The sequence below is a fragment of the Thermobia domestica genome, chromosome 4, assembly GCF_964235325.1.
Source record: "Thermobia domestica chromosome 4, izTheDome1.hap1.1, whole genome shotgun sequence".
NCBI lineage: Eukaryota > Metazoa > Arthropoda > Insecta > Zygentoma > Lepismatidae > Thermobia > Thermobia domestica.
This window is the reverse complement of record NC_137457.1, coordinates 194,789,564-194,801,193: the sequence shown is the minus strand read 5'-3', so window position 1 is coordinate 194,801,193 and position 11,630 is coordinate 194,789,564.

Here is an 11,630-nt window from a genome sequence, read left to right as displayed (position 1 = left end):
TGAATAGGTAATATTTCAAATACCTTTTTTATATTTTTCTTTTGTAGTGTAATAATAATAATAATAATAATAATAATAATAATAATAATAATAATAATTATTATTATTATTATTATTATTATTATTATTATTATTATTATTATTTAGCTGCGGCCTCCACTTCACTAGTAAAGGAAGCATGTGACCCACGACCGACCGTGACCCACTGCGACCCACCACCCACCATGACCCACTGTGACCCACCACCCACCGTGACCCACTGTGACCCACCACCCACCACTCACCGTGACCCACTGCGACCCACCGACTCAGTATGATCTACCGATTTGCTCACTGCATAATAGACAGTATCTTCTGAAGACTGGTAAATTTGTCTTCATTTTACTTTCAAGACCTTCATTTCCCTTCCTTTTCCACTTGTTTCTGTCTACTTACCTGAGGTGAGTAAATTTAACCAAGTGAAAAAAGAACTTCAGACTCTTTTGGATATTGATATTTTTAATTGTAATAGGACTTATACTACTACTTGGCTTTCGAGATCTGTGAGTTTTTAGAGGAGCTAAATACTGGAAAAAATACATTTTTGAATCACTGTAATATATAAATTATTATATAAAAAATTGAATGTAACTATGTGTGCCTGTTGTTGTTGTTGGGAGTTCTAACAAAGATAGGGTTGGAATGGAAAGATAGAAGACTCATAAGAAACTTATACATGAACCAACAAGTAAGTGTTAGGATAGGGGAAGAACTGACGGAAGAGAGTGCAATTGGAAGGGAGTTCGACAAGGATGCTGCCTCTCGCCAACACTATTTAATGTCTATCTAGAAGAAATAGTGAAAAAGAGCCTACATGATGATGATGGCATTTCGGTAGGAGGTAGAATGATTAGATGTTTAAGATTTGCAGACGATATGGCGCTTGTTGCAGAAAATGAAAAGAAAATCAATAAAATGTTAGAAAAAATGAGAAAGGGCTTTGAAGAATATGGGATGAAAATAAATGTTAGAAAGACAAAAGCCATGGTGATTGGAACGAAGGGGTCTGTGTCAAATATAAAAGTAGGAGGGGAGAAAATAGAACAAGTGAATAGTTTTCGATACCTGGGTAGTGTTCTTAGTAATGACATGAAATGCGAACGTGAAATAAAAGCAAGGATAGGAATGGCAAAAGAAGCCTTTAAAAGAAAGAAAAGTCTGTTTTGTGGGACCTTGAACAAAGAGTTGAGAAAAAGACTCATAAAATGCTTCGTGTGGAGTGTTGTACTGTATGGGGCGGAAACGTGGACATTACGTAAAGGTGACGAAAATCGACTGGAAGCCTTCGAAATGTGGGTGTGGAGAAGAATGGAAAGAATTAGTTGGGTCGAGCGGAAAACGAATGCGAGAGTGTTAGAAATGGTGGGTGAGAAAAGAACACTTTTAGATATTATTAGGAAGAGGAAGAGAAACTGGTTGGGACATTGCCTAAGAAGAGATTGTATTATGAGGGATGTCCTAGAGGGTATGGTGGCGGGAAAGAGAGGGAGGGGGCGAAAGAGACTACAATTAATGGATGATATTAAAACAGAAAGATCATACGCGAAGACGAAAAGGTTAGCGGAGGACCGTGGAGCATGGAAGCTTCTCAGCTGCGGCAAGTGACCTGCCAATAAAGGCAGAATACCTATGATGATGATGATGATGTGTGCCTGATCATCATGGACAAATTGCAAAGTCAAATGAAATTACTTTTGGTATATAGTTAGGTCTTAATCCAAACTGGGATGTTATATTGCTTTCATTATAATACATAATATCCTAAGGAGGTAGTGAGGATCTGAATTCTTGCGAAAAAAAATGAGTATCTCCCAAGCCGTTAAACTTACGGAGCTGAAATTCAGTGTATTAACTTTTTATTGAAAAACAGAATGTGTCCAAGCATTTTTTTTTTTTAATTCTCCTTTATGTGGAAGGTGGGCACTTTCTACGTATAGAAAATTGGTAGTGAGTTGGTTTGTAAAAATGATCGAAAACGATCGATGTTATACAAGAAAAAATTCAGAAACAAAAAATACAGTGCTTGGCTTCATATATCCATTACTTTCTACTATAATAATTGCTGAAGCTTATGTTTATTATATGGAGCACTTACAGCACAGGACAACCAACCCAAAAACTTGTGACTAAAATAGGCATAAAATTTGTACTGTAAGCTTAATTACACGGAAATTTTAAGTTTGGATTGTACGCATAATTATATGAAAAATTTTACACTTTTTTTCCCTTTACGTTGGTCTACTTACCTTGATTTGAAACTTTCAAATTTCATCCTTTTTTCCACTGAAAAGTATTGATAATTCAACAAGGAAATAATTATACTATGATAATTTAAATTCATCGTAATTTGGCACATGGCAAACATCAGTGTGGTAATTGAAGAGGAAGAAGGAGGGAAATTCCCATTCACCTGTGAACACTTTCCAGGAACCTCGTTCCCTTTCGCTTTCTAGACGGGGGAGGGAACTTGGTAATTGTATCAAACCTTCATGTGTAATTACAAAAATTAAATTTATAAACAAATAAGAAATCATCAGTTTATCAGCCTTTAATTGATAATTTATTCACAAGATTCCCTATCGAAGGCGTGGTAGATGAAGTTTCTGTTCTCCATGAGTCGACATTGTCAACTGACATGGTGATATGGAAAAGATGTTGGATGGTGATAGAGAGATGATACTTCTTGCTGAGTATTTCAAAACTGACCAAGAAAAATCGTTGTCAGACTTAAGTCTAACAAGCAGATTGTCGATGAGGAGTTGCAGAAATCGGCTAGAAATATTATCAATTTCCATGACAGAGTGCGAACGGGGATTTCCCCTTATGAATGAACGGATGACTGATATTAGAAATAGACTAAGTACTCAAACATTGTCTAACTTGTTGTTCATCAATGTTAATGGCCCACCGCTAGACAAGCTCAAAGTAGACGAGCTAGTTATTTCTTGGCTGAAGGATGGACATCATTCCGCTGCGGATGGTTTACCACGTAAAAGTTACCAACAGGAAATAAACCCGATTTCAGGTTTATTTTAAGGTGGAAAATTACGAGTTATAGAAAATGTATACTTGTATTACTTATGGCTTATTTGTGTTATTCAACTTTGTACCTATTTTTTAGTAAGTCTCCTCTTTGCTTTAGATAAACTACTTTGAATAAATATTCATAATAATTGCAATTATGCAGATTTGTAACTTAAATTTAACGTGGTGTTTTAGTGATTACACAAACTACAATTATGAGCATACTTTATGAAGATGCTCTCACATAGGGTACCCGAGCAGAAGTTTCTTCTGGAATGCGTTCAGAAAGTAACACTTGCAGGAATACTCTCTTAGTACAAGTATATTTTAGGTAACACTAATTTCCCCCCACCTCGAACTGTTTCAATTTCCTCACTGACAAACACTTTATCATTTTATATCATAAAGGTCAGATCCACCTTTATTCTAACGGAGTGGTGCTTGAGCGATTGACTAGAAATTCAAACTGCGATTAGTGACAATTTCAAAATTAATTAAATTAAATCTTTAAGTTTAACGTCCCACGGGTATGCCGGTTAGGCTAAAGGAGACGGTGATAATGAGAAATAAGTGAAATGGTGTAATGAAGAAAGTGGGAGGAAACGGGAGAACCCCGAGAAAACCCTCGAGCACGGTGTTTGTCCACCACAAAGTCACACGGCGCGAGCTGGGATCGAACCAGGGACCCCAAGCACCGGAGGTGAACGCTTTACCACTAAGCCACCGCGCCCCCCAATTTCACAGTTTTGTTTTATGACAAGTGTAAACTCTTTAGTCAGTACAGAAGAGGCTGTGGATCGTGTTCAGAGTTGATGATGATGGATTATGGTGGGCCATAGTGGGTCACGGTGGGTGGTGGGTCATGGTGGGTGTTGGGTCATAGTGGGTCACGGTGGGTGGTGGGTCATGGTGGGTCACGGTGGGTGGTGGGTCAGTGGGTCGTGGGTCAAGTTTTCATTGACCCACGCCAACTGTTCACAACCATTAAGCTGGCGAGGTGGAGCACCTGCCAATAAACTCTGAATTCCTCAGCCTCTCATGTCTCATTCCAGTCAGCAACTAGCAGTATTCTGTTCTGTTTGTTCAGTTCGGTTCTGTTTTGCAGTAAGAAGAAATAATACATTAGAGACAGCAGCGCAAATCAGTCTTCAACATTAGGGATGACGGGTACGCCGTTCCCATAATTTTTTTAAGCGATGTTCAAAATATTTACAAAGTTGAAAAACAATGTTCTGGAGGATCAGAGGAACAGTGGTGTCTTCAACATTGGGAGGCGGACAGATTTGAGGCTTATTCTGGGGGGACATCAACTTCATCTCACTTTACTTAGTGGCAATCGGACACAAATCATCACATTTTTCTTCCAAAAAAACACATTTCAATTCGGATTATTGGGGGGATAGTCCCCCCAGTTCCAAGATTCGAGAGGACATGTCCCCTTCATTCCTCAGGGATTTGCGCCAGTGATTAGGGAGGAGAAAAATGTTTCCTTTCTAACTGTCGGAAAGTGGTAAAGTAGAGAAACAGAGTACTGTGAAGTGAACAAAGGAACAGTATTGTCGAGTGCAACCGCTTGTATTTATCCTCGTATTCCGTAGAATTTTATTAATTTAATAGTGTGAGTAATTTACAGTTGATTCACAATCAGTTAGTTTCAGTGCGTTGTGTGGAGTTCGTACATTTTGTAGGATACTCGTTAGCATGTCTGAAAAGAAGTGTCGTCAATATTCGACTGAATGCTTGAAATATGGATTCATCTTGTCTCCCACAAATGTACATATTCACTTCTGCCTTCTTTGTGAAAAGACATTTTCAAATGAAGTCATGTAGCTTTTGCTACTGGAAGATCACCTGCTAAGAATGCAACAAACAAACAAAACTCTTTCATTCTTCCAAAATCCGAAGTTTAAATTTGAAAGCCGAAACACTGTGGGAAGCTGTTTTGGAGAATATGTACAAAACGAAGGAAAAGGACTCTTTTCTTCTTATAAAGTGTCTTTATTAGTAGCAAAATATGGACAACCTCACACTAACGGAGGAACATTAATATTATGTTTATCAACATGCTGAAAAATACAGAATTTATAATGCAGATTAATGAATCAACGGTTCATGATAACGAAGCATTGTTGCTAGGTTACATCCGTTTCATTAACTAAAACGGCGAGATTATGGAGGAACTGTTGTTTTCCCAAAACGTAACCACCGACACAAACGGTTCTTCAATATACAGGAAGATGGAAGATTGTTTAACGAGAATAATATCCCTCTAGCAAACATTGTACCTTGTGCAACCGATGGATCCGAATCCATGATTAGACGATATCACGGGTTTCTAGCTCATTTAAAAAGAGGTATACCTAGTGTTATGACTGTCCATTGTGTCATTCAACGACAGCATTTTGATGCTAAATTTATGAGTGACAGGCTGCACGAGTCTTTGAGTTATGTTATAAGTGCTGTTAACAAAATCAAGTCCCATTCTTTGGACGACCATCTTTTCCATAATCACTGTAAAGAAAATGACGAAGAATTTGAACGTCTTTTGCACACGTCAAAAGGAAATAGTTGGTCAAAAGGAAAGTGTTTGAGGCGTGTTTACAAATAGGGATGCGCACGAGTTGAGTCCAGTAGAGAATGAAGCCTGTCTCGACTCGTCTCGAGAAAATGTTGTCTCGACTCGTGTCTCGACTCGAAAATATGTTGCTGTCTCGACTCGTGTATCGACTCGACAGTCTCTGTCTAGACTCGACTCGAATTCGAGTCGAGACAAAATATACGAGTTAAAATATACACACACATCAGCCAGACCATTATGACTACCTACCTAATTGTTAGTATGTCCACCTTTTGGCACGAATAACAAAGGCAACGCGTCTTGGCATGGTCACAATGTTCCTCGGCGGGTCGCTGGAGAGAGTTGGCACCACATATGCACACACAGGTCATCTAATTCCCGTAAATTCCGGGGAGGGGGTGATGCGCCCTCATGTCACGTTCAATCACATCCCAGATGTGATCAATTGGGTTCAGATCCGGAGAGTTTGGGGGCCAGCATATCACTTGGAACTCGCTCCTGTATTCCTCGAACCACTCAATCACACTCATGGCCTTGTGACATAGTGCATTATCTTGTCGAAAAATGCCACTACCGATGGGAAACATGGCCATCATGAAGGGGTGTACGTAGTCTGCAAGCAGCGTGCAACGCCTCGGCCATCACAGTGCCTTGCTCGAGCTCCACTAGACACATGGATGCTCACCTGAATGTTCCCCAGATAATAATCAAGCCGCAGCCAGTTTGTCTCCGTCCCGCAGTACAGATGTCAAGGAGCTGTTCCCTTTTTAACACGACAGATTCGCACCCTCACGTCGTCATGATGAAGAAGATATCGGGATTCATCAGACAATGCAATGCTCTGCCATTGTGCCAAGGTCTAGTGGTGATGGTCACGTGTTCATTTCAGTTGTAGTTGCCAATATCGTGGTGTTAACATTCGCCATCGTTAGGAATTGGTAGGAGGAAAAGGTAGTTTGGACTGCACCCGTGGCCAAAACAAAAGACTCGTAGCCGACTTGTATAGATAATTGAATTCAAATTTTCAAGTATCCATTTACTGAATGCTCATATCGTGTATGCATGCATTTGCATGCATAATTTAACAACTAATAAATTACACACACAATTAATTATGTCAGTGATAAACTGTGTTTATTGAAAAAAAACCTCTCCAAACAATGAAGATTAATCTTAGACTGGAAAAATGGTTATCCTTCAATTTCATTATCATTTGGCCATGAAACAAACGCCTGACAGATATACAACCCTTATATACAACTATGTGAGGTTGGAATATATAGCTCGTAGGTATGATGCTTTACTTTTTCAAAAAATTCAGTACTTCTAGTGGAATGAAATCTTTAGTTTTACGTCCCACGGTTATACCGGTTAGGCTAAAGGAGACGGTGATAATGAGAAATGAATTAAAATGTGGAATGAAGAAAGTGGGAGGAAACGGAACACCCCAAGAAAACCCACGTGCACGGTGTTTGTTCACTACAAAGTCCACATGGCGCGATCTGGGATCGAACCAGGGACCCCAAGCACCGGAGGTGAACGCCCTACCACTCAGCCACGGCGCCCCCACAGTACTTCTAGTATACCCCTAAAAATGTAATAAAGAACTAATGGCCATTATTTTTTAAAAAAATATTCAATTAGAAATGGACAATTTACACAAAATTTGGAATCGACAAATGAAAACGTCACGTTTCTAGCACTTGTGAGTTCGAGATCTCCTTGTTGAAAGGATTGGAGACAAACATATAAACTTTTCTGTGAGGAGAAACATATACGCGTAAATCCATTATTTTAATATATAGACATTAATTGGAATAGTTTTATTTTCGAGTGCTATTTTTAAATATTCACAATATAAAAATTTTCGAACTTACATTATTCGCGTGTTTGAAAAAAAGATATCATTACTAGTAAAATTAACCTAATACAACCATTCATTTTTTCCAATTTTTTCGGAAAATCGAAAAAACTTTTTTTAAAAAAGCAGGTTCAAAATTTCCGGAAATTTGACAACACTAGATCAGACACACTTGTACTTTGCCCAGCATTAAACTCTGATCTTAGTTCCGTCTCAGTTGGCTGCCTGTTCTGTTTTACCAGTCTCCCCAGCCTACGACGTCCGACATCTGTAATGAGGTGGGGGATGCCGAGTGTTTCTGAGTGAGTACTTTCTTCAAAATAATATTAAAAATTATAGAAAGATTTTCGAGACATTCGAGTCGAGTCGAGATTTTTACCAGCTGTCTCGACTTGACTCGAGTCTCGACTTGAAAATTCAAGTCGAGAAATGTTTGTCTCGGCTCGTCTCGAAATTTACAAAGTGTGTATCGACTCGAATTCTAGTCGAGTCGAGTCGAGATTCGAGACATGTCTCGATTCGTGCGCAGTAGTCTTGTCTAGAAAGATGGTCGTGACGTCATCATTCTAAACTTATTTTCGATGTTATACAACGGATGTGAAAGTAAATGACATTATTATTTTCTTTGTGCGTCATTCCGCCGCCCCTACAAGTTACAAGGACATGCTAAATTTATTTTGGGATGACAAAACGGATTGGGAAGGATATAGAAGTAAATATTGACCTCCTGTTGAAAACATGATTCTACACGTTTGTTTAATTGAAATTATAATTAAAAATATATTTTAGATTGAATGAAACATGATTTCTAGTCCCCATAAGCTTTTTCCTTAATAATAATGATTGTGATATGTTAAATATATTTTAAATTGATTGAAACATGATTTGTAGCTCCTAGAAGCTTTTTCTCCTATTAATGAACAATTAATTAGTACGTAATTGCATAAGAATAATAATATTAGGCGGTTGCAGAAATATGAAGGAATTACATTTCAAAAAATTGTGAAAGAATAACATATTTGAGTATGTGCCCCTCCCGCGCCACGCCACTGTGTAGTATTTTAATGGAGTGAAAAAGATGTGAAGATAAGTTAAATTAAATTTTAGGTTTAGCAGCGAGGCTATGTGAGACGTGAACCTAGTGATTAACGTGGGAATTGAACCCGGACCTTACTGCATCGCGTTACTGTGTAGTATTTTTAATGGAGAGAAAAAGATGTGAAGATGAGTTGAGTTGAATTTTAAGTTTAGCAGCAAGGCTACGAGAGACGTGAACCTAGTAATTAACGTGGGAATTGAACCCGGACCTTACTGCACCGTCTCACTGTGTAGTATTTTTAATAGAAGACGTATTGTTTTGTAATGGAGTGAAAAAAAAAAGATTGGAAGATGAGTTGAGTTGAATTTTAAGTTTAGCAGCGCGGCTATGTGAGATGTGAACCTAGTGATTAACGTGGATTTGAACCCGGACCTTACCGTACCGCGCCACTGTGCAGTATTTTGTAATAGAGTGAAGAAAGATGGGAAGATGAGTTGAGTTGAATTTAAGTTTAGCAGCGCGGCTATGTAAGACGTGAACCTATTGATTAACGTGGGAATTGAACTCGTGCCTTTTGTGTGAAATGTATGTACGTACGCTAACCGCTCAAAGGGATGGGATGAGGGGTTATTCATTTATTTAGTTGATGAAGTGGTTGAGGGAGGAATAATTATTCATTTATTTAGTTGGTGTATATTTTATTTTATTTTATAGTTGCGAAACGTGAAAATCTTTGTTTGCAGAAACGCAGACAATATGTATAGTCTGATGTGGTTGAAACGTTTGTTTGAAATGCGAGAGAGAAAGTTCCCGAGCTTTACTGCTGAATTTTCAGTGACCTTTTAATTTAGTTGAACGCGATTGATTGTTCTTAACATAGTTTTTGTTCTACAGATAGCAGGACGCATTTTTCCCCTCCCACTTAGCTGGAAGCTATATGGCTGACAATCATTTTCCTTGTTTTAAGAATAACACATTGAATGCATGTTAGTGAACGTTAGCACAATGTATTTTCTCTCCTCCTCTCACCTGGTTGGAAGGTGCCTGGTTGATTCTCCATCCCGTTTGGAAAGTGGATGGTTGACATCCTCTTTCCTTGTACGATGAATGACATTCACTGAACGTTAGCAGGAGACATTTTCCTCCCTACCCTGGTGGAAAGTGGATGCTGATCACTTTTTTTGTTAATTGTTTTTACGGCACCATATCCATTTTTGGTGTTCTTGTTTATCAAGAATAAAATTTAACACGAGGCAATGTTTATGATGCTTTGAAAATTACTGTTTGGTGTTCTTATTTTGTTGAGAATATCAGATGAAAATAAAGCTGTATCCTCATAACACGTTTTCCCAGAAAATGACTGAAGACAATCCTTATGCTATTATTATTTAGTATAACACGCTAACATTGTTTAGAGAACTGAAGTATTTGGTACATGAAAAATGATACGGTAATGTCTATTGGAAAATGATAATTTTCGTAATAGGTAGAAAATGAAGGTTGAATGAACCATGTTATAAATATATGAATTACCATATTTTTTTGATTATTTTTTACTTGTGTTCTTAACGAAATCGAAGGTTGTTTATGTATTTTAAAGTGTTACCCAAAACTTTTATTGATTAAGGTAAGAAATATATATATATATATATATATATATATATATATATATATATACGATTAATTTATGATAATGATTGTTGAATACACGGTGGCTCAGTGTTGGAGCGTTTACTTTCAATGCTTGGGGGACCTTGGTTTGATTTTAGTTTGCTCCAAGTGAACGTTGTGATGAATAAACACCATGTCTATGAGTTGTATTTCAAGTTTAGTTGACATAATTGTGGGACGTAAAGCTTAAAGATTTTTGTCTGAGTTTATGAAACGTGTACCTTTATGTTCACACAGGAGGTGGACAATACAAGTTTTAACAAGGAATTAAACTCCCGGGCCCGGGCCCGGGGCCGGGACCTCCGCGCGTGCCAAATGCGACCGTGATGTGTTAGTTTTACCGCCTTGCGCGTAAACTTGATGAGGGGATGTTACCGGTTACGGGAAGCGGGTACCGAACGCGTATGGCACGTGTTTTTTATTTTATTTTAATGTGATGTACGCTAATTGCTTAGTTACGAATGAGTTTGTTAAGAGTAATGATGCCAACCGGAATTGAAGTGGGGACCCCTTGATTTATTTAGGGAGTATTATTCCTAGGAAATTTACACATATATATTATGAAAATAACTAATGTAAGTTACATTTGGCATTAAAGATATGTACGTTTCCCATTAGGATACATATATTATATTTGTGCATTAGAAATTTGCTTGTTGAAGGAAGGGCCCTACAATTATCATTAGACTGCTTGAAGGCTAATTTTGTTTTTATCAAAACTTAGGGGAGAATGAGAGAGAGAGAGAGAGAGAGAGAGAGAGAGAGAGAGAGAAAGATTAATTTAGTTACGTTATACTTGATGAGTAACCTTTTTTTCATAAAATATTGCTAGAGCTAAATAAAACTATCCCATTTTATTTTGAATAGGAAACATGTGGTTTCTCAAGAATGTCACTGAATTTTTTTAACTTATTGCAAAATCATAACTAAATAATAATAATATGGATTTAGATTTGGTATACATAGGGACACTTGATATATGTTTGAATGATATGTGTAATAAATATTTATGTAATTACTGCACTATGCTCTATTAGAAAACTTATTGTTTGTCTTACGCTGCATGAACGGTTTCATGGAGTAGAAAAAAATAGTTATTAATATGTGTTCAGGAAGTGTTTTGTCAGGCGCGCTTTTTTGAGATAGATTGAAAGAAAACAATTTTTAGCTTATTACCTGATATATATAAGAAATAATGAACATAAAAATGTATTGCGTAGTCTCTCCATTAGGATTTGCGTTACCCATTATAAATCTTGTGTAAGACTTGTTTTAAGATATACGCAATTGAAATTAATGTTATGGACAACTACTGGTGGGAATTTTCCTTGTAAATTGAACGGCACCTTTTGCAATGAGAAGTGAATATGCAGAACTATTTTTGCAACTGAAAGGTGGAGTTTTGTCCCCACCACTCC